Genomic DNA, 24,322 nt, shown 5'->3' with positions numbered 1-24,322 from the left:
AAGGAATCTCAGCAAGTTTCTGAAAAGCAGACGTTCTCGATGGTAACCCTCTCCGATATCCTGGGTTGCTCAAACAAAGGGGATTTCATGACTTTGCTCAACATGGAAGACGCATATTTCCATATCCCAATCCGTCCGAAACCCCGGAAGTTCCTAAGATTCACGGTGGCTGGTACCCACTATATATCATATCAGCACAACGGATCTTCACCAAGTGCCTGGCACCAGTAGCGGTGACCCTGCGGTCTCAGGGGTTTCAAGTATTTCCGTATCTCAATGATTGGATGCTTAAAGCAGCAACAGCGCAGGAGGCCGATCGGACAACAAAAGCTTGCCTCCATTTGTTCAATACCTTGTTTAACAGGGAAAAATCAGTTTTGCATCCAACTCAAGTAACATCTTTCCTGGGAGCGTCCATAGACACCATTCAATGCAAAGCCTTCTTGTCCCCGGAAAGACAGATACGCCTGCAAATGCTTGCAAAGACCATATCAAAAAAAGGATCAGTTTCTGTGCGAATGTACAAATCGCTCCTGGGGATGTGCTCTTCAGCGATATATCTGGTACCTATAGCCAGACTGAAGTTGAGGCCTCTTCAGGAGGAACTGCAGAAACAGTGGCAACAAGCTTTGGGATCCTTCAAAGATGTAATTTGAATCATAGCACGGATGGTGAAAGCACTTGCAGTGGTGATTTCAGGCAGCAAATCCCGTTCAGGGCCTAACTTTCCTACAGAGCACACCAGATTTCATTCTAACCACCGAAGCCTCCATGAAGGGCTGGGGAGGTAATCTACTGGATTTGCAAATTCATGGCAAATGGTCTTCGGTGCAGAGAAAGCAGCACATCAACAGCTTTGAGCTTAAAGTCATATTCTTATCTCTCCAAGCTTTCCTAATAAGAATAGCAGGCTGCTCTGTGTTGGTTCTTAGTGACAATACAACTAGCAGACACATTAAGCAGGTCTCTGCCCAGTTGTCATGAGTGGGAGCTGAAACAATTCCAGCTGGATAAGGTATTTGGAAAATGGGGGAAACCAGCGTTGGACCTCTTTGCAACGGAGGAGAACATCAAATGCCAGTACTGTGCCAGCAGATTCCCTTTACCAGGGTCAAGAGGGAATGCCCTTTTAATGTTATATGTCTACGCTTTTCCCCCCATTCCGTTAATTTCCAGGGTACCAACCAAGATGAAATCGGAAGGCTGTCGTCTGATCCTGATAGCTCCATGTTGGCCCAGGCAATACTGGTTCCCAGAACTGCTCCTGCTGTCGGAGTGGAAGCGTATTCACCTACAGCCATGCTCAACGATGTTGTCGAGGAACAAGGGCCAAGTGAATCATCCGGACCCACACTCTCTTCCTTTGCAGGCATGGCTCCTCAACGATGTTATCGATGAACAAGGGCCAAGTGAATCATCCGGACCCACACTCTCTTCATTTGCACGCATGGCACCTGGATTCCTAGAATTTAGGGACCTAAATATACCGCAAGAGTGTAGAGAAATCATGCTAAATCCCGTACTGAAAGAAATAAAAACATATCATTTGACATGGAGACGATTCTATTTCTGGTGCGAAAGAAATAACGTTCACAAACTGTAAGCTCCTGTTGAGCAGATTTTGCCTTACCTCCTCTCTCTGGCTAAATCAGGTCTCACTTTCTCTTCAGTGAAGGTTCACCTGGCTGCAATTTTCCATTATAGGAAATCTCCTGAAGCTCCTTCTCTCTGTGCATCGAGTCTTATGAAGCCGTTCATGAGAGGTCTTTTCCACGCATTTTCCCCGTGCTGGCGCCTCCTCCAGAATGGAAGCTCAATGTGGTACTAGCGCAGTTGATGAGACAACCATTTGAACCAATTCACAAGGTGGAGCTTAAATTCCTCACATGGAAGGTATCCCTCTTACTAGCTCTTATTTCTACAAGGAGGGTGAGCAAAATACAAGCCTTTACAACCAAGGAACCTTTTCTACATTTCACTCAAAACTACGTAACTTTACAGAATAACCCGACGTTTATTCCAAAGGTACCCACACAGTTTCACCTCAACAAGCCTGTGATATCACAATCTTTCTTTCCAAACCCATCTAGCCCAGCAGAACGGACATTACAAACGTTGGATATCAAGAGATGCTTGAAATTCTACCTACACAAGATGAAGGAGTTCAGGAAAACAGATTAGCTCCTGGTCGCTTACGGAAGAAAAACAAGGAACGCTGTAACGAAGGCTATGGTCGCCAGATGGGTCTCATCCGCGATTCAGTTCTGTCACAAAAAGGCTAACAAGCCTCTGACAGCAGGAAACTAAAGCACACTCTACAGAACAGTTTCTGCATCGGCAGCTTTGTTTGCCGGAGTGACATTAGACAAGATATGCCATGCTGCGACATGGAATAATGTCGACACTTTTACAAAGCATTACTGTCTGCAATCTATGCAACAAGAGGATGCAGCGGTTGGCCAAATGGTACTGCGTCATCTCTTCAATTAAGGTCAGCCTCTTTGTTTGAGATGCTAATAAAGGTATTACGTATGTCTGGAAATGTATAGAGAAATTAATATATAACTGTATTTGACTAATTTTAATATATTTGAATGCTTGTGTATCTTTAAAGATTTACGTCAACAGTGGTGGTTTTAGCATTTTATTCTGCTGGAACGTTTAGTGCACACATTTTATGCAAGATTCTAAATGATTAATAGAAATGTTTCTAGTAAATGTGTATAGAATTGGGAATTTAAAGTTACATGTCTCCCACCGCCACTAACGACTGTGCAGTTTTATGGTACTGCTTGCTATTCTAATTCAGGCATGTGAATCTGTGAAAGATACCCCATTACTGGTTAAGAAAATAAGTTACTTACCTGTGACTACGGTTATCCAGTATTGGTATCTTTCATAGATTCACATGCAACCCACCCTCCCCGTGGAGTCAGTTCTCATTGAATTTGGGATCCTTACTTCCCACTTGTGCGTACAAAATCTGCGGAGAACTGGCCTCTGCTGGGAGTGTTCTAGAGTGTGCTAACAGCTGTTTGGCTGGATGCCAAAATTTGGTCTTTTTTTAAAAGGACATAGATAGGCTACAGTTTAGTTGGCCTTGGGCCATTATAGCCTATGAAGGTTTTAAGGCACTGCTTGAATATTTTACTGTGGGACTCCCTTCTCGACAAAAGGGAATGATTCAGGAATGTGAATCAATGAAAGATACCAATACTGGATAACCGTAGTTGTAGGCAAGTAACTTTTTTCTTCTTCAGCAACGCCGATGACTACTCTCTCGTCGTCGAGACCGTCGACAGTACCGTCGCCAGTACCTATGACATTGATGGCGAGCATCAACGCCCCGATACCTTCGACACTACCCATCGCCGTAGACGTCAGCGGCGAGGTTGCCATCGTTCACGCCGGTACAACGACGACACCATCACCATCGACAACGGCTCCACCGCCCACGACGGATCCAACGTCGACGAAGGCTCCACCGTCGACGAGCACACCGTCGACGACCATTTTGCCGTCGACAAGAAAATCAGGGTCGCCGATGGTCTATCGTCGACGGGCCCATCGACGCTGCTCCCGTCGACGAAGTCACTGCAAATGCAGTCCACACCATCCAGATTGTCCAGAACATCACTGCGGCCTGGATTCCAATCGCCAGGCAAGATTCCGCCTTTACTCCCAAGTCACTTTCTAGACACATAGGAAACGGATGATGATGGTCCCTTTGGGACTGCTCATAGTCCTTCTGAACTTCAGGAGGAGGATGAGGACTATTATGACGAGGAGCAATACTACCAACACTTTCCAGTTCCTCCTATACAGTATCAGCAATGTAGATATTATGTCGATCTACCAAGACAAGAACCTGCTCAATTACCTAATTCTTTAATGCAAGCCTTACAGGCCATGCTCACGGACTACAGAAAAAGATTTCCGCCTCTAGGAGAACACATTACTACCGCCGCCTCCATCAGCACCATCTGAAGCACCGCTTACACCAATACTGCCTCCTCCTGCTACTCCTAGGATGGCGCCACGTCCCATCATCTCTGTTCCTCTTAGAGAAGATCCATCCTCTTCTGAAGAAGAGACTGAAGAGGGAGGAATTCATGATCCTCCTCTACCCACTGGTAAATAGGATAACTATATTGTATCTATACCATCCCTCCTCCATGCCGTCCTTTTGACTCACCTTTAGCGGACATTGGAGGTTTTTATAATCTGATGGACAGGGCTGCATCCAGATTTCATCTGCCCACAATAGTCAAGCAATCAGATTGTTTCCTTTATGACTTTAAAGAAAAATCAAGGAAATCGGTAAGGTTTATACCCATTATAGACCATATCTGGTAGGAAGCACTTAAAGTAATTAAATCACTGGCTACTGTAGTGCTGGTACTGTCAAGATTAGATAAAAAATACAGGACGCCCAAGGATTCCCCCGCAAGCCTTACGGGTCATCCCAAACCGGACTCTGTGATTTCCCAAGCGACTTAGAGAAGATCAAAAAATCCTTCCACCCCATCATGTCTCTACCGGACAAAGACGGACGATGTTTGGATTCTTTTGGGAAGAGAATCTCGTAGATGTCAGCAATCTCTGTCAGGGCTGCTAATTCACTAGCCATTCTGGGCCGCTACAATCGACAAATGTAGTCCGATATCGGAGTCATGCTGGAGTTTATACCGGAGGAAAATAAACAGGGATTTCATAAGGTCCTGGCTGAGGGAAAGTGCACAGCGGCTGAACTTATAAACTGTGCCATGGACATAGTCACAAGAGGCTTTTGACAACTAGCTGATGCAGCTGTTTTAAGATGTCAAGAATGACTTAGGGCAACGTCATACCATCCAGAAGTGCAATCAAAGATACTGGACATGGCGTACGATGGAGAAAGTCTATTTGGAAAGCATAGAGACGAAGCTCTACTAGCCATCAAAACGGATTTAGACACGTCCAAAGCATTAGGTACCCTACAGTATCATAAAGTGCCCTTTCAGGGTGCACAAGGACGTGGAGTTTCAGGCTATAGAGGTACTTTCCAGCGCACCCAAAACTATCAGTCCTTTCATCCGCAATATCATCAGGGTTACCAGCAGCAATCCTATCGACAGCCAATAACAGCTGGTTTCTCAAGACAAGGCTCATGCAGGAAACCAGCTTCTCTTCCAGGGGATCCTCATCAAAGTCATAAGCACTGAATATTCCCGCCCATGTGCGGGGACCCCGGAAATAATAAAATTATATATGTAAAAAACATACATATATACAGCTCTGTATATGTATAAACATATATCATTTTTTCCAAGCAAATGCAGCTCCCATAAAAGGCTAGGCAATGTAAATATACACATCCAATAACACACATATATCTATATATATGTATAAAGGTATAACAATACACCCAAATCTCTTTTTTTTTTTTTTTTAATGAGGTAAACACTCATGAGAAAGCAAAAAATAAAGAGAACAAACTGTGGAAAAACACAGATGTATAACACATTGCCAGCCTGCAGGCTGCATTGCAATACAATACCATAGAGACTAAAAAGCCCTGTACAGGTAAAAACTGGCACCGTGCCTTTAAGGCAGCCCTGACTTCCATATCCCATCATGCCTCAGGGGTGACAGTTAGGTCAGTTGTTCTTTCCGGCTCCTTCAGTCAGGACCCTGGAATTCAGCTCTCTTCTTTTTTGACTCTTTAGTCAAAAATTATAACAACTTTAAGATTTTTTTTTGGACTTCTTCTTACAATTTCTGTGAGGAAGTCAGTATCCTGTGTTTTTCTGACTGATTTTTCAACCATTTTGTCAGAAAAATGCCTTCTTTATTTGTTCCATGCCCATCTTGTGGAAAAAAGAAGGCTGCGTCAGACACACATGAGGTGTGTATCATCTGTCTGCCGGACTCTCACTCTCCAGCAACATGTCGTCATTGTGAAGACCTTTCCAAAAGGACTTTAAAGGAGAGGGAGAGGATTAGGCTGTATGGCCTAGCAGAACGGTCGACGTCGAAGCAGTTGGTCCCTGTTTGCTCTCCATCGACGTCGGGCTCGGCGTCGAAGACTCCAGCGGCGGGATCGTCGCTGAGAGGTGAGGAGTCAAGGGGAAGTCATGCTGCAAAGAGAAAATCGACGTCGACTTTATATTCAGCGTCGAAGAGGATGCGTTCGACGTCGACGGCGTCTAAAAGCTCGGCGTCGAGGACTCGGCGCCATAGTTCAACGTCGAAGAAGCATCTGTCGACGTCGAGAGAAGATCGATCGACGTCTGCACAGAGATATCGTTCGTCGTCGAAAGAAAGACATCGTTCGACGTCGAGGTCGGCGAGACATCATTCGACGTCGCGAGAAGAACGTAGACGATCTCCACAGTCGACGTCGAGACCAAGATCGCCGTCAAGATCAAGATCGCCGTCGAGGAAACATCGTTCGACGGCGAGGAGGCTTTCGACGTCGTCGGAGCTTTCGACGTCGAGACAGAAGTCTCCGTCAGGAGTGACGTCGAGGCAGACGCCTCCGTCAGGGCCGACGTCGAGGCAGGAGCCTCCGTCGGAGTCGACGTCGAGGCAGGAGCCTCCGTCGGAGTCGACGTCGAGGCAGAGGCCTCCGTCGGAGTCGACGTCGAGGCAGAGGCCTCCGTCGGAGTCGACGTTGAGGCAGGTGCCTCCGTCCTCACAGGTCTCCAAAGCTTTGGTGAGGTACATGAAGCCTCCGTCGAAGGTAATCTCGACGTCGAGACAGGAAGCTCGGAGCCTCGAAGATTCGAGTCAAAGATCTCCGGTGATAGGCTTATCACCGTCGAGGCAGCCCTCTGTTGAGGGTACGCAGGAGGTTTCACATATTCGCCTCACAATTCGACCAGTCTCAAGGCGAAAATCTCCTCATAGACTGATATATACAGCTCCGGAGTCACCGCGTATCATTTCTATCTCGCCTTCAGGATCAGAGGGCTCAGGTTCAAGGTCAGCATCACCAGAGCTTGTACATCAATCTCCAGTTCCTGCAAGAGAAAGTTCGCAGGAGGAGGACAATGCTGTGCCTCAAAGTCCCGTAAGGGAGATGCCTCAGGACCCTGCTATGACAGACACAATAAAGGCATCGCTAACAAGAATAAGGGGCGTGGTATTCCCAGCGACACCGATCAGACCAAGATCTCGAGAAAGAGAATCCCGAAGTCACTCTCGAGCACCAAGAAGGCGATCCAGGTCTGCCTCCCTCAGAAGAGAGTCGACCAGATCAGAGAGAAGGCGCCGTAGGACCCCTTCTACCTCCCCTTCTTCCAGATCATCCAAAAGGGATTATTCACCGACACTCTCGGAGACGCCACCCTCTCGGGTATCTCCGGTAGATGACATTTCTACATTTCAAGAAGTGTTGTGTAGAGGAGCTACAAAATTAAGTATCCCTATGCCGGTTCAGGAGACCACCACATCCATAATTTTTGAAACTCTTCATGAGCGCACAGTGACACGCCCGTTGTTGCCATTAGTCCCCGGTTTGCTACAACCGGTAATGGATATCTTTCTCACGCCAGCAACCACCAAAACGGCGCCGGCGAGAATTCTAAAAAAGTACCGTCCAGCTCCGGAGGATCCGCTATTCCTTAAAACAGATCCTCCACCGGACTCTGTCATCACCGCCGCTGCCAGAAAGACGCATGCAGTAGCTGGCTCTTCAACGGTGCCACCAGATAAGGACAGTAAAACGCAAGACTCCTGGGGGAGGAAAGTTTGCGGCTCAGCATCCTCAAGCTTGAAGGTGGCAAGTGCCTCGGCTCTTCTGGGGCGCTATGATAGGTCACTATGGGACTCTCTTCAGAGGTTCGTTGAAAAAGTTCCATCAGAGGACAGACGGGACTTTGAAGAGATTTTGCATGAGGGGAGTCTAGTCTCTAACCAGATCATAAGTGCAGCGGCGGATGGGGCAACACTGGCAGCGCATGAATATGCACATGGAGTCACAGCCAGAAGATCATCCTGGCTTAGATTGACGGCCCTGAAACCGGAAGCGCAGGCAAGAATTTTAAATCTGCCTTTCTCCGGTAGTTCTCTTTTTGGGTCCCATGCAGACGAGGAAATGGCCCGTATGAAAGCAGAGCTGGAGACCATGAAAGCAGTCGGGCTTGAAAAGAGGAAAGAGTTTCGACGCCGCAAGGGAAATGACAGGCGCAATTACCAACAGAGGGTTCAAACCCCTCATTGGCAAAAGAACCAGGACCAGCAAGGTCAAAAGAAACAGCAATACCAGTCCCGCAAGCCATCCAGGGGACGAGGTAACAACAGGCAGTCTAATGCTGGAAACAAAGCACCGGGGAAGCAATGAGAAACCGCTTCCTCCGATGCTGTCCACCGCTCCGGTGGGAGGAAGTGTTGCGCATCATCTTCCAGAGTGGCAGACAATCACAAAGGACAAGTGGGTACTCAATATACTGCGTCATGGGTACTCGCTTCGTTTCAAAAGTCACCCCCCATCGATTCCTCCTGTCAAGTCATCCCAGCATCTAAAGCAGCTCAGAGAGGAGGTAGCGACGCTACTACTCAAATCTGCAATAGAGAAAGTGCCCATAAACCAGAGAGGAAAGGGAGTTTACTCCAGATATTTTCTCATCCAAAAGAGGAGTGTGAAGGCGGAGTTCAGACCCATTTTAGACCTACGGATACTGAACAAGCACATAAGAAAGGAAAAATTTCGCATGCTGGCGCTCCACCAAATATATCCTCTTCTCCGGATGGGCGATTGGATGTGTTCACTGGACCTTCAGGATGCATATTTCCATATTCCCATCCTAAGGAATCATCGAAAATTTCTCAGGTTTGTGGTAGGCAACGCTCACTATCAGTTCAAAGTCCTCCCATTTGGCCTGAAGTCAGCTCCTCGAGTATTCACAAAATGCGTGGCAGTAGTAGCGGCTGCTCTGAGGCGCGCAGGAGTCTTCGTCTATCCCTACCTAGACGACTGGCTAATAAAGGGCTCATCGCCACAGAATGTGCGGACACAGCTGTCGCTATGCCTGAACTTATGTCGCAGGTTGGGTCTCAGAGTGAATGTCAAAAAGTCCAATTTTTCACCAACGCAGAGAATACACTACCTGGGTGCAACTATAGACTCCGTAGTAGGAAAAGTGTTTCCTTCGGAGGAAAGACAGTCATCCATTATGCTAAAAGGCAGACAGATTATGACCAGCAATCTGTCGTCGGCAAGGCAAATCTCATCTCTGCTAGGGGCCATGGCATCCTGCATCTTCCTAGTGCCCAATGCCAGGCTAAGGATGCGTCCTCTCCAGCAAGATCTCGAGGACAAATGGGATCAAAGGAACTCTCTGTGGGAAGAAAAGGTTTGCCTCTCCTCTGCAGCCAAACAGTCAATCAAGTGGTGGCTGAAGCCAAGGAATCTGCAAGTGGGGATTCTTTTCCATCAAGAGCCCCCAACTCAGACCTTAATCACCGACGCATCCCTTCAGGGATGGGGTGCGCATTTTGGGACTCTGCAAACTCAAGGACGGTGGTCCAGCAGCGAACAGTTGTACCACATCAACATGCTGGAGCTCAGGGCGGTCCACCTAGCCCTCAAAGCGTTCCTACCTGCGATAACGACGAGTACCATTCTAGTACAGACGGACAATACCACCACAATGTACTACCTGAACAAGCAGGGGGGTACTCGATCCAGAACGCTCTCGCTGGAAGCTCAGTCCCTGTGGCACTGGATCCTAGCAAGGAACATCTCATTGAAAGCGGTGCACCTACCAGGAGAACTCAACGTGCAAGCAGACTTGCTCAGTCGGCATTTTCAAGAGCCAGAGGACTGGGTAATCAACGACGAAGTGTTAGAAGACATCTTCGGGGAATGGGGGCGCCCGCAAGTGGACCTCTTCGCGGACGAGCAAAACACAAAATGCCGAGGCTTCGCCTCAAGATACCATCGACCAGGATCCCTAGGGAATGCCCTTTTGATCAATTGGTCAATGACATTTGTGTACGCTTTTCCGCCTCTCCCACTAATTCCCAAGGTGGTGACCAAGCTACAGAATTCATCTGCCAAGATGATACTCATAGCACCGGACTGGCCGAGGCAGTGGTGGTACACGGATCTCCTACACATGTCGATCCGCCCCCACAAGCGGCTGCCGTGCAGGCCGGACTTGTTATCCAAGATGCAGGGGAAGATTTACCATCCCAGCCTTCCCTCGCTGAGCTTAACAGCATGGCTCCTGAAGTCCTCCAGTATGGCCATCTGAACCTCCCTCAAGAGTGTATGTCCATACTGAAGGAAGCCAGGAGGCCTTCGACAAGACACTCCTACTTCTGTAAGTGGAAAAGATTTTATATATGGTGTGCTCAGCATCATTATGATCCCACTAAATGCCAGGAGGATGTAATTTTGCCCTATCTTCTACATTTAGCAAGGGCAGGGTTGAAATTTTCTTCCATAAAGGTTCACCTAGCAGCCATAACAGCATACAGGCGTTCGCCTTCACAGCAGTCATTTTTTAAAGTGCAGGTAGTGAAGGATTTCTTGCAAGGACTCAAGAAAGTCTATCCCCCTGTTAGACCTCCCTCTCCTTCCTGGGAGCTAAACTTGGTTCTGTCGAAGCTCATGGGTTCACCTTTTGAGCCTATTCATAAGGCTACCCTACAGCACCTCACATGGAAGACAGCATTTTTAATAGCCATCACTTCAGCACGGAGGGTCAGTGAGATACAGGCCCTCTGTTCTAAAGAACCCTACACTGTTTTTCATCTAAATAGGGTGGTGATGAGAACTCACCCTTCGTTCCTACCCAAGGTGGTATCGGAGTTTCATGTAAACCAAGCCATCTCCTTACCAACCTTTTTTCCCAACCCCTCCTCTCCGGCAGAGAGGGCGTTGCATTCTCTGGATGTCAGAAGGGTCCTAAAATTCTACCTAGATAGGACTAAGAATATCAGGAAATCTGACCAATTGTTTGTGAACTATGGGATTGTCCGTATGGGCTTTGCTGCATCCAAACGTTCCATTGCTAGGTGGATTGTTTCTAGTATTACTTTGGCCTACCAACTGGCTCAGAAACCATTGGGGGCGCGCCCTAAAGCGCATTCGACAAGAGGAAAAGCGGCTACCGCGGCTTTTCTCAATAATGTCCCACTCTCCGAGATCTGCAAGGCAGCCACTTGGAGATCTGTCCACACTTTTACCAGGCATTATTGTCTGGATTCGGACACCAGGGCAGACACTCAAGTAGGACAAGCCTCCTTGAGGAATCTGTTCCAAACATAATCATTTTCATGATTCTTTTTCTCCATGGGTGATACAACCTTAGTTTCATTTGCCTGCTGGTGGAAGGGGAGCTTGCTACTCTATTCAGTGCTTATGACTATTGATGAGGATCCCCTGGAAGAGAAGGGTAAGTTACTTACCTGTAATTCTAGTTCTCTTCCAGGGGTATCCTCATCAAAGTCATAAGCAACCCACCCACCTCCCCAGGCAAATGAGAAGAGGTGTATTATTCATTATGGAAAAGGTATATCTTTGTGTTTAGGACTACGGTCCCGCAAAGAACAACTGACCTAACTGTCACCCCTGAGGCATGATGGGATATGGAAGTCAGGGCTGCCTTAAAGGCACGGTGCCAGTTTTTACCTGTACAGGGCTTTTTAGTCTCTATGGTATTGTATTGCAATGCAGCCTGCAGGCTGGCAATGTGTTATACATCTGTGTTTTTCCACAGTTTGTTCTCTTTATTTTTTGCTTTCTCATGAGTGTTTACCTCATTAAAAAAAAAAAAAAAAGAGATTTGGGTGTATTGTTATACCTTTATACATATATATAGATATATGTGTGTTATTGGATGTGTATATTTACATTGCCTAGCCTTTTATGGGAGCTGCATTTGCTTGGAAAAAATGATATATGTTTATACATATACAGAGCTGTATATATGTATGTTTTTTACATATATAATTTTATTATTTCCGGGGTCCCCGCACATGGGCGGGAATATTCAGTGCTTATGACTTTGATGAGGATACCCCTGGAAGAGAACTAGAATTACAGGTAAGTAACTTACCCATCACAAGCAAGCAACTCAGGTCGCAAGCAGTGCTCACATCACGGTACCAGCTACTACTCTCCCCCCAACTAGTGCAAACGTTTCCAGTCATATCCTTCAATGGCGCAATATTACACCCTACATATGGATATTGATATCTTATGGTCACACTCTAGAATTCATCCAGCACCCACAAAACACTCCACCCAGGGGATTGCACCCCCCTTGTCTTCACTTACTCAACCACTTACTCAACCAGGAAGCTAAAAGTATGCTACTGAAAGGGGCAATAGAGAGGGTTCCCAGTGGCACAAAGAAGAAAAGACCTTTTCTGCCGCTTCTTCCTGATGCGCAAGAAATCAGGAGAGTGGAGACCTATTTTAGTCCTCAGACGGCTAGTTACACTCTCGGACATCCTTCAGCACCTCAACAACGGGAACTACATGACCTCACCAGATTTAGAGGATGCTTATTTCCATGTTCCTATACACCCCAAACACAGAAAGCTCCTCCGATTCACAATGGCTGGTACCCACTGTCCGTTCCAAGTCCTACCTTTCGGCCTCAAATCTGCTCTGCGGATTTTCACTAAGTTTCTGGCCCCAGTGGCAGTTGTCTTGCAGAACCTGGGTCACCAAGTGTAGGAGAGTAGGGTCTGCTTTCTATGTTCACCCCCACTTTTTGCTTTTGCTTCACTGGTTTTCGACTTAGATGTGGCTGTGGGCCTGCTAATCAGACCCACAGCCCAGCTGTTCTCTCTCTAAATTCATACTATGTACTTTAGGTACATAACCCAATTGGTAAGGGTCACCTTATAGGTCCCTGTACAGTGTACCTTAGGTACTCAGGGCCTAGGTGTACCCTTGGCCTACCAGGGGCTGCAGCATGTATTATGCCACCCCTGGCTGGCCTTCCATTATGACACAACTGGCTGATCACTCAGCTGGGGCAAGGTCGTGTAATCACCCCTTGCTTAGGCATAGTATTCCTATGCCTACCTTATATATAGACACATGGGTAACCTATCAGTCACTCCTATGGCAGGCCTTAACAATCCTGAAGGCAGAGTGCTTGGTAACATGTGAGATGGTGCTCTAGCATGAGCTGAGCCTGTCTGCAGCTTTCGGAACCATGTCCTTATAGCTGTTCTATAATATTGCCTACCATATACTCTTAAAGTGCCTTATAATCCTCGCGGTTATGGTAACTATGGTTTGGCTTTATCGAAACATGTCGTGTAAGGTGTCCAACACTGTGGAATACTACCCCCACACCATTTCTGGTGGTGAGGATAGTATTCCCCCCTTCTAGAGGGAGAAGACATGTTAAAATCCTACTACCCGGTTAAAGTTAACCAGAGCCCCAGCATCACAAAATGGATGCTGCTGCCACAGACACAAGTCTGACCTCCTGCTGCTGGGACTTCTTCCAGTGAGGGAGGCTTGGACAATAGGTTTACTGCCTTGGGAGGTGCTAGCACCACCCTAGACAGGACTCAGTGTATTGGGGCAGGGAGGGATGAATGAAACGAGACACTGCCTGGGGCACACAAGGTGTACCATGCATAGTCCGGTTCAAACCGGTGCTGGGGCACTCCAGCCCCAGACCTGGCGTGAAACTGGACAAAGGGAAGGGGGTGTAACCACCCCCCTCCCTGGTCCCACCCATAGGAGGGACCTAGCAGGTAAACCAGCCCCCCAGATTAGTATAAGAGTGGGAGCTGGGTCCTTAGGACTTTAGATTATCCTGAAAACCTGCAACTTGAACAGAAACTCTGGACCTTCGACATTCGACTACGGAAGAAGACTGAAGAATCTCCCTTGTGGCCAAGGAGTGGCCACCCTGTGCAAACAGGCACCATCAAGCGACCTGCCGTTTGCTTTGCCTAAGTTCTACGAGGAACCGACTGCAGAGCCCGACCAGCGCCTTGACTTCCAGACTTCTCCGACCCTGATCCACATCCACAGCAAAGCTGAGATCCGTGGAGGCGATGAGAGACGTGGGACCGGCTACCTGGGAAAATTGGCTACTAGCTTCCAGCGCAGCTTCGGAGGCATCCTCGAAGTTGTGCTCTGGGGATTGAGAAGCCCCAACCCCGAGCACCATCTGCACCGAAGATCAGCCCTCCACACTCCACGAGTTCTGCGTGGGGCCCTTCTGCATTTTCCTGCTCGACGCGTCTGTCTGGTTGCTTGCCCGTTGGCTAGTAACCTTTGCGACTACGAACCCTCAACTTTTCACCGCTGGTTTGGCTCCTCCAGACTGGCCCTTGCTTCCCTGTGAAAGAGAAGCACCTCAGGCCTTCCTGGTCTGCAACAGAAGCGAATCCTTCATCCTGCATGGGTTGCGCTTGCCAAGGCTTGTTGAGTCCAAAATCGACATCGACGCCGCCAACAGCAAGAGCCTTCATGGGGCAGCTCGGCTCCTGGTTCTGGTCGTCCTCGACGCCTCCTGGTACCCGTGGCTGCTGCGACAAGCTTCACCTCTTCACCTACATCTTCACGACATCCCCTGGTTCCTTCCTGGCTCCTGGCTGGTGACCTAGACTCTGTCCCCTCTACTTGCAGGTATCCTTCTTCTTGAGTCCAGCCTTGGAATCCACCGGACACTCTTCACTGACTGCCTGTCAGCATCTTTCCTTCAGGCATCCATAGGAGTCGACGACGAAACCCGACGCAAGTTCACACCTATGCACCCGCAGCCCGTGGGCTAGGTAACTTGAGTACTCCGGTGCTCACAAGGGTATTGACTATCCTAGGGTCTAGTTTCCAAGTCTCTAACTCCTAGCTCCTTCCGAAGTGTCCTAAAACTCTTTAATTCTAAACACTACTATTTCTATCGACTTTAACGCATTACGTGTGAGTGTTTCCTCTCTGCACCTGAATCCCGTGGGCCTCCCACTTCCTAACAATTGGTAGTATAGTGTAGCCCAAGCGATTCCCTAGGCCTAGGCCTAACCTGTGTTCGTGACAGTGGTTCTTGTATTACTTACCTGTGTGACTTATGTATGCTTAAATAAGACTGTGTTGTACTTACCTCGAATCTCATAAAGAGTGCTGAGGGTATTTTGACTAGAATAAATACATTCTATTTTTTATATATATCTGTTGTGGTGTCCTTTCATTTGGTATTCACGGGATTGCAAATGTTATAACAGCTGGCTTCACATGCCATACAGAGTTTAGCCTAAGACTGCTCTTGTCCATGCTACCACTAGGATAGCGGGTCTATAAGGTTGACTTTACAACCAATCACCATAAGGGTTGTTTGGACTGATACAAGGTGTACACTAGAACTAGTGACATCATATATCAGGCCAACTTCTCACACCAAGTATTTGCAAATTTGGACGATTGGCTCCTGAAAGCTCCATCAGCTTGTCTAGCGGCTGCTGCTACAAGAGATTGCATAGATCTTTTCGGCAAATTAGGCCTTTCTATAAACCAACGAAAATCCTTCTTTTTTCCAAGTCAGACAATGACGTTCCTAGGGGCCGACTTGGACGCCATTCAGAACAAAGCTTTCCTTTCGCAAGAAAGGCAGGAACGGTTACAAAAAAGACTATCAAAAAGAAAGTGCAGTTCTGTGAGGACATACACATCTCTAATGGGCATGCTTTCCTCAGCAATCGAGCTAGTGCCACTAGCTCGTCTTCACATGAGGCCTTTGCAAGAGGAACTCCAATGTCAATGGATTCAAACTAGGGGATCCTTCAACGATGTGAAAAATATCACTCCACGGATGAGAGAGGCATTTGAATGGTGGACTTTGAAGTCACACGTCTCTCAGGGCCTCTCCTTTCTGCCTTTGATCTCAAAATTCATAGTCACCACCGATGCTTCAATGGAAGGTTGGGGAGGTCATCCTCAAGACATTCAGATTCAGGGAAAATGGTCCTCGTCCCAGCATCAGATGCATATCAACAGGCTGGAGTTGAAGGCTATTTTTTTTGCCCTGCATGCTTTCCTCCCTCGGATAAAAGGTTAATCGGTTTTGGTCCACATGGACAACACCACAAGCATATTTAAGTCAACAAACAAGGAGTAACCAAATCTCTTACTCTCTCTCAGGACGTCCAGCAGCTCTGGAGCTAGCTCATATTTCACAGGATATCCCTAACAGCGGAACATGTTCCAGGGCTTAGGAATACTCTGGCAGACACCCTCAGGAGGACCAAAGACAACTTCCACGAGTGGGAACACAAACAAGACCAACTGGACAGGATTTTTTCACATTGGGGGAAACCAGCGCTGGACCTGTTTGCGACCCACACCAATTCCGAATGCCAATTCTACGCAAGCAGATTCCCTCTCCCAAACTCTCGGGGGAATGCTCTTTCAATGCGTTGGTCAGGTATATATGCTAACTCCTTTCCTCGCATTCCACTGATACCCAAGGTCCTCGCGAAAATGAAAATGTGGCACTGCCGCCTTCTTCTGATAGCCCCTGTGAGAAGTTGGCCCTTTAAGAGCATCATACTCCTCTAGGAGTTGTCTTAACTGAAGGACGGTAGGGTTTGCACCCTGTTTTATTCCTCTGGAGGTACACAATTGTCTCATCTCCTGGAATGTTAGGGTATCATATCTAGAGGGGGTCTTCTGCAGACCTGACCCTCCTGAGAGAGCATCTACTTGATCTCCTCCCAGAGACATGATCTAGTGAGGGTGTGGTGTGTGCACCTACCTACACTAGTTGTTTCTACTAAACCTCTCTGGTAGTTGTAGTCAGGGTGTGTTACTCCCTTCAACCTACAACTACTAAGTCCAGTAGGACTTAAGTATTATAATCTATGTTATATGTACCTAGACAATATCTGTGTGATCTTTCAATTTAGTATCTCAAGATTACAATGGTATTACAACAGCAAGCTCAGATCCCAACCGCTGCTCACCAATGTGAGAAGTTGGCCTGATGTATGATGTCACTAGTTCTAGTGTGCACCTTATATCAGTCCAAATACCCTTATGGTGATTGGTTGTAAAGTCAACCTTATAGACCAGCTATCCTAGTGGTAGCATGGACAAGAGCAGTCTTAGGCTAAACTCTGAATGGCATGTGAAGCCAGCTGTGATACCATATATAATCCCTTGAATACCAAATGAAAGGACACCACAACAGATATATATATAAAATAAAGTGTATTTATTCTAGTCAAACCCTCAGCACTCTTTATGAGATTAGAGGTAAGTACAACACAGTCTTATTTAAGCATACATTAAGTCACACAGGTAAGTAATACAGTTAGGCCCTAGGGGCCACGCAAACCATATACTAAAGAAGTGGTATAAGGACCACTGTCACGGAAATAGGATAGGCCTAGGCCTAGGGAATCGCTGGGGCTACACTATACTACCAAAGGTTAGGAAGTGGGAGGCCCACGGGATTCAGGTGCAGAGTGGAAACACTCACGCGTAATGTGTAAAAGTCACTAGCAATAGTACAGTTTAGAAATAGATAGATTTAGGACACTTCCGGAGTAGCTAGGAAGTCGAGACTGGAAAACTAGACACTAGGATAGTCACTATCCTGATGAGCACCGGAGTACCCAAGTTACCTAGCCCACAGGCTGCGGGTGCATAGGGGTGAAGTTGCGTCGGGTTTCGTCGTCGACTCCTATGGATGCCTGAAGAAAGATGCTGACAGGCAGTCAGTGAAGAGTGTCCGGTGGATCCCAAGGCTGGGATCAAGAAGAGAAGAGACCTGCAAGCAGAAGGGACAGAGTCAAGGTCACTAGCCAGTGACCACGTGGAACCAGGAAGGAACCAGGCGATGTCGTGAAGATTGCAGGTGAAGGTGAAGCTTGTCGCTGCAGCCACGAGGACCAGGGAACGTCGAGGACGACCAGGACCAGGAGGCGAGCTGTCCCACGAAGGCTCTTGCTGTCGGCGGCGTCGAAGTTGGACTAGGACTCACCAAGCCTTGGCAAGCGGAACCCACGCAGAACGGAGGACTTGCTTCTGGTGCAGACCAGGAAGGTCTGGGGTGCTTCTTCTTTGCAGAGAAGCGGGAGCCAGTCTGGAGGAGCCAAACCAGCGCTGAAGATTTCAGGGTGCGTCGTCTCAAAGGCCACTAGCCAGCGGGCAAGCAACCGGACAGACGCGGCAAGCAGGAAAATGCAGAAGGGCCCCACGCAGGACTCGTGGAGTGTGGGGGGCTGGTCTTCGGTGCAGATGGTGCTTGGGGTTGGGGCTTCTCAATCCCCGGTGCACAACTTCGAGGGTGCCTCAGAAGCTGCGCTTGAAGATACTAGCCACTTTTCCCAGGTAGCCGGTCCCACGTCTCTCGTCGCCTCCACGGATCTCAGCTCTGCTGTGGATGTGGATCAGGGTCGGAGAAGTCTGGAAGTCAAGGCTCTGGTCGGGCTCTGCAGTCGGTCCCTCGTAGAACTTTAGCAAAGCAAAGGGGTAGTCTCTTGATGGTGCCTGTTTGCACAGGGTAGCCACTCCTTGGCCACAAGGGAGATTCTTCAGTCTTCTTCTTTCGTCGAATGTCGAAGGTCCAGAGTTTCTGTTCAAGTTGCAGGTTCAGGATAATCTAATGTCTTGAGGCCCAACTCCCACTCTTATACTAATCTGGGGGGCTGGGATACCTGCTAGGTCACGCCTTATGGGTGGGACCTGGGAGGGGGTGGTTACACCCACTTCCCTTAGTCCAGTTTCGCGCCAGAGCTGGGGCTGGAGTGCCCCAGCGCCGGTTTGAACTGGACTATGCAAGGAACACCTTGTGTGCCCCAGGCATGTCTCATTCCTTTCAGCCCACCCTGCCCCAATACACTAAAGGCTGTCTGGGGAGGTGCTAGCACCTCCCCAAGCAGGAAACCTATTGTCCAGGCCTCCCTGGCTGGGATCACTCCCAGCAGCAGGAGGTCAGACTTGTGTCGTGGCAGCAGCATCCATTTTGTGATGCTGAGGCTTTGGTCAGAGACTAACATTGAAGTATGATTTTAACATGTCTTTCCCTCTAGAAGGGGGGAATAATATCCTCATGTCCAGAAATGGTATGGGGGTATTATTCCACAGTGTTAGACACCTTACACGACATGTTTCGATAAAGCCAAACCATAGTTACCATAACCGTTTAAGATTATAAGGCACTTTAAGAGTATATGGTAGGCTATATCATAGAACAGCTATAAGGACATGGTTCCGAAAGCTGCAGACCGGCTCAGCTCATGCTAGAGCACCATCTCACATGTTACCAAGCACTCTGCCTCCAGGATTGTTAAGGCCTGCCATAGGAGTGACTGATAGGTACACATGTGTCTATATGTAAGTTAGGTATAGGAATACTACACCTAAGCAAGGGGTGATTACACGACCTTGCCCTAGCTGAGTGATCAGCCAGTTGTGTCAAAATGGAAGGCCAGGCCAGGGGTGGCATAATACATGCTGCAGCCCCTGGTAGGCCTAGGGTACACCTATGCCCTGGGTACCTAGGGTACACTGTACAGGGGCCAATAAGGTGATCCTATCCAAATGGGTTATGCACCTAAAGTACATAGTATCAATTTAGAGAGAGAACAGCAGGGCTGTGGGTCTGATTAGCAGGCCCACAGCCACATCCAAGTCGAAAACCAGTAAAGCAAAAGCAAAAAGTGGGGGTGAACATAGAAAGCAGACCCTACTCTCCTACAGCCCCTAGGTGGCCCAGACAGCACTGGTACATAGAGCTTCTCCCCCTCTCGGAAGCCCAGCCGTCCGCTGCCAATACCAACTCTTTTGGCCAGGAACCATGGTCAGATGTGTCATCCGGAGCCAGCATCTCCTTGTTTGCATGCGTGGCTCCTGGATTATTTGAATTTAAGGATTTCACTATTGCACAAGAGTGCAAAGACATTATCGCCAGATCTAGTGCGGATAGCACAAACAAGACGTGCAAACTGAAATGGAAGCGGTTCTGCCTTTGGTGTCTGCAAAGCAAGGTGCATCCATATCTCTCTGCTCCAGAGCACATCCTACCGCAGTTACTGTCTTGGCAAAATCTGGACTGGTATACTTCTCAATTAAGGTTCATCTCGTAGATATCTCTAGATATAGGCGCTCCCCAAAACGTCTTTCTCTCTGCTCTACAAGAGTTGTACAGCAATTTATGAACTGTTTTGTACTTATCCGCCAGTTCAAGCTCCACCCCCCTGAGTGGTGCTTAAATGTAGTTCTATCACAATTGATGTAGCAACCCTTTGAGCCCATTCATAGGGCTGACTTCAAGTACCTGACATGGAAAGTAGCTGTCTTGCTCGCCCTAATATCAACTAGAAGGGTTGGCAAAATACTAGCTTTCACCATAAAACATCCTTTCCTTCATTTCACAGATGAAATGGTTATCCTCAGGACGAATCCCAAATTCATCCCTAAGGTTCCATCGAAGTTCCACTTAAACGAACCTGTCATTCTCAAGACTTTCTTCCCGGATCCATCTACACCTGCGGAACGAACTCTACACACTCTAGACATCAAGAGGTGTCTTAAATTCTACGTACAAAAGACTGAGTCTATCCGCAAGACAGATCAATTGTTCGTAGCCTATGGACAAGGTCATCAGGTCAATGTGGTTTCTAAAGCTACCATTGCAAGATGGATAGCAGTCACAGTACAGTTTTGCCACGCTAAGGCAGGAAAACCTTTGTCAAGCTGCATGTTCGCTGGAGTGCCACTGGAAATAATCTGCAAAGCTGCAACGTGGAAAACGACGCATACGTTCACGCAGCACTTCTGCCTGAAGCCGATAAAGAGTGCTGATGCAGCCGTCGGACAGGCAGTTTTCACTCTTTTTGTGAATATGTTTAGAAATATTATTGGCACTACCCACCATCCACTAAGGGTGCTTACTTGTTTTACATTACTGCTTGCTATTCCGATTCAAGCATGTAAATCTATGAAAGATACCCCAATACTGGATAACAAATAAGTTACTTACCTGTAACTGCAGTTATCCAGTATTGGGGCATCTTTTATAGATTCACATGCCTGAATCATTCCCCGTCGCCGAGGCGGGAGTCCCACAGCAAAATACAAAAGTAGTGCCATAAATAAATAGTAGGTTAAAAAGAAAAAGCCTAAGGCCTAAATATTAGTAGCCTATCTACCTCCTTATAATAAAAAGGACCAACCAATCAGCTACCAGCTCCCTCTAGAACACTCTCAGCAGAGGCAGTTCTCCTCAGATTTTCACTGCACGTCATGTGGAAGGGAGTCTCCCTGAGTGCCACTCAGTTTCTACTCTTCAGCTCTTCAGAATGTCTGAGAGGAAAGCTTTATTCAAACCCTGCAGAACCTGTGATAAGAAAAGGGTCCATGTTGATGACCAACATAAGGATTGCATTTATTGCCTTTATCCGAAGCATGAGGCAAAAGACTGCAAGATCTGCCGCACTTTCCCTACCAAGACTTTTAGGGATAGAGAGGAAAGACTACTTTTATGGCTCAAATCCTCTTCGGCTGAGGGGGAAGATCGAGCCTCTACTTCTAGCACGAGAGCTAGATCGCATGACAGCTCTTCTAGTGAGGGAGGAAAGCACCACAAATCTTTCCATGATGTCACTGACCCTTCCCAGAGGTCACCTAAGCTTTCCTCTGTGTCAACGCTGTCTCCACCCTCTACATCGGTCAAGGAGTCTAAGAAAATATCTTCTTCAAAAACCGTGAGTAAAGGACATATCAAATCTGTCTCTTTGACTCCCTCATCTAAGTCGATTTGTGTGACTTCTTCTGCCCCATTATTGACAGCAACTGTCTCGACGACGGCCATCACCTCACCTATTCTGTCTACCAGAATCTTAATCACAACTAAGACTAAGTCCGTTCTTCAAGAATCGTCGACGAAAAAATCATCTATGAAGTTCCCGTCGATGACCACACTGAAACGTCGGATCCATCATCGACGGCAGCGTCGACGAAGCCTCCATCGTCGACGAAGGCGTTACCATCGACGAAGTCTACTTTATCGTCGACGTCTGTCCCGTCGACGATGACACCGCCGCCGACTATTCCGTCGACGACTGTTCCGTCGACAACGAGCCCGTCAACAGTGGCACCGTTGACGAAGAGCCTGTCGGCGAAGAGCCCGTCGACGACGGAGATACCAATTCAAATCAACGAGTTGTTGGTGATTACTGTACCTTCACAGTCGACGCCCATTTCGACTGGTCTTTCCCAACTCAAGACTTTCCAAAGGCCCATTGCGCAGGATTATTGTAAGATTTATCTGCTTCTGCCTTCACACCTCTTAGAAACTTACGTAGAGGATGATGATTATGAGGACGAGGATGATGAGGGACCTTACGGCATAGCTCATCATCCTTCTGAGCTTAACATCAAATGTCAGGATGACGATGACTATCAGGAACAATATTATCAGGAGCAACTTATGGTTCCACATCATAGACATCAGTTCCACAGAAGGGAGTCATGCCAGAGGGAAATGAGTCACCTTCCTCCAACGCTGATACAAGATCTTCAAGCTATGCTTGCCGATTACCGTCAAAGGTTCCCCCCTAAACAGGCTGTCTCTGAAAATCCACCCACACCAGCGGTGGTTAATGATCCTATACCTGAGCCTGATGCTCCTTTTACGCTGGCTCATCCTTCGGGTCCTTCTGAGCAGGTGCAGCATGACACTTCCTCCTCTGAAAATGAGGTTGGGGAGGGTGAATTACCTGACAATGCTCACGTTCCGGATTCCTGGGACGAATATATTATTCCGATGCCTTCTCCGCCTGTTCCGCTATCCTCTGATTCTCCTCCTGAGGACATCGGGGGTTTTCATAACTTGATGCAGCGGGCGGCCGCTAGATTCCAACTGCCTGTTACTGTCTAACAGACAGATTGTTTTTTACACGATTTCAAGGAAGAGTCCAGGAAAATCATGCGTGCTATACCCATCATTGACTATATCTGGCAGGAAGGGGGCTAAGATAATGAAGATGCCTGCATCCATTCCGGCAGTGCTTCCTCGCATAGAGAAGAAATATCGTGCCCCTGCAAACAGCCCATCTTGTCTTATAGGTCATCCACGACCAGATTCCATCATTTCGCAAGTCGCCCAACAGCGATCAAAAAATCCTGCAACGCCTATCACCATGCCACCTGACAAGGAAGGGCGTCGTCTGGACCTCATAGGCAAGAAATTTTCCTCCATGGCAGCGGCCTTTATTAGAACTGCTAATGCTCTAGCGATTATCGGCCGTTATGACCGACAAATGTTGTCAGAAATGGCGAGTCTCATAGACCTCATCCCGGAAGGTCATAGACAGGAGGCCAGTAAAATCCTATTGGAGGGTGAACGTGCTGCCTCAGAAGCTATAGATTGTGCACTGGACATTGTTAACACCAATTTCAGTCAACTTGCTGGGGCCGCAGTGCTTAGACGCCAGGGGTGGCTAAAAGCCACTACTTTTAGACCTGAAGTCCAAACAAAGATTCTGGACATGGCCTACGACCTGGATTCTTTGTTTGGCCAGCACATTGATGAGGCCCTCCTAGCTATTAAAACCGGCACGGATACCGCTAGATCTTTAGGCGCCCTTCAATACAGGCGCGGGTTTTTCAGAGGCGCAAGAGGATGTGGTTTTTCGTCAAGAGGAGGATACCAATCGAACAAAACAATTTGGCAGTATCAATCTCAGTATCGACAACCATATAATCAGTCATCATACCGCCTATCCTTAACGGCAAGTTTCTCCTGTCATGGCGGTCGAAAGCGATCACAGAATCAAGGCCGAGACACTAACAGGAAACAGTGATCTCACCTGGGCGCCAACCAAATCACCCTTCATACCCGTGGGTGCGAAGATTTCAACCTATGCGCACAGGTGGCACGAAATTACATCAGACCGATGGGTTTTGGACCTGGCCACCAAGGGCCACACCCTGGAATTTCTCAAACAGCCACCTACTACTCCGCCCAGGGGTCCCCCTCCCCCTTGTCTTCACTTACTATTCAAAGAAGCCTTAATAATGCTCCTCAAGAAAGCAATAGAGAAAGTTCCATCATCTCAAAAAGGAACAGGTTTCTATTCTCGTTTTTTCCTGATCAGAAAAAAGTCAGGGGAATGGCGACCGATTCTCGACCTCCGCAAGCTCAACAGATTCCTCAAAAAGCAAAGTTTATGGATGGTCACGCTTTCCGAGATTTTAAGCTGTTTAAATGAAGGAGACTTTATGACTTCTCTGTATATGGAGGACGCGTATTTCCACATCCCTATTCACCTCAAACATTGCAAGTATTTTGATTCACAGTGGCTGGCGCCCACTATCAGTTCAAAGTGCTCCCATTTGGCTTGAAATCGGCAC

General features: G+C 47.7%; 1 protein-coding gene across 1 annotated transcript in view; it reads left to right on the top strand.

Moving 5' to 3' along the window:
• The window catches only part of CRY2 (cryptochrome circadian regulator 2), a 499,904-nt gene that overhangs the window by 273,245 nt on the left and 202,337 nt on the right, over positions 1–24,322 (top strand). The window lies entirely within an intron of this gene.

This window comes from Triturus cristatus, chromosome 3_1, assembly GCF_964204655.1.
Source record: "Triturus cristatus chromosome 3_1, aTriCri1.1, whole genome shotgun sequence".
NCBI lineage: Eukaryota > Metazoa > Chordata > Amphibia > Caudata > Salamandridae > Triturus > Triturus cristatus.
The sequence above is the reverse complement of the archived record's forward strand: the minus strand, read 5'-3'. Positions and strand labels throughout refer to the sequence as shown.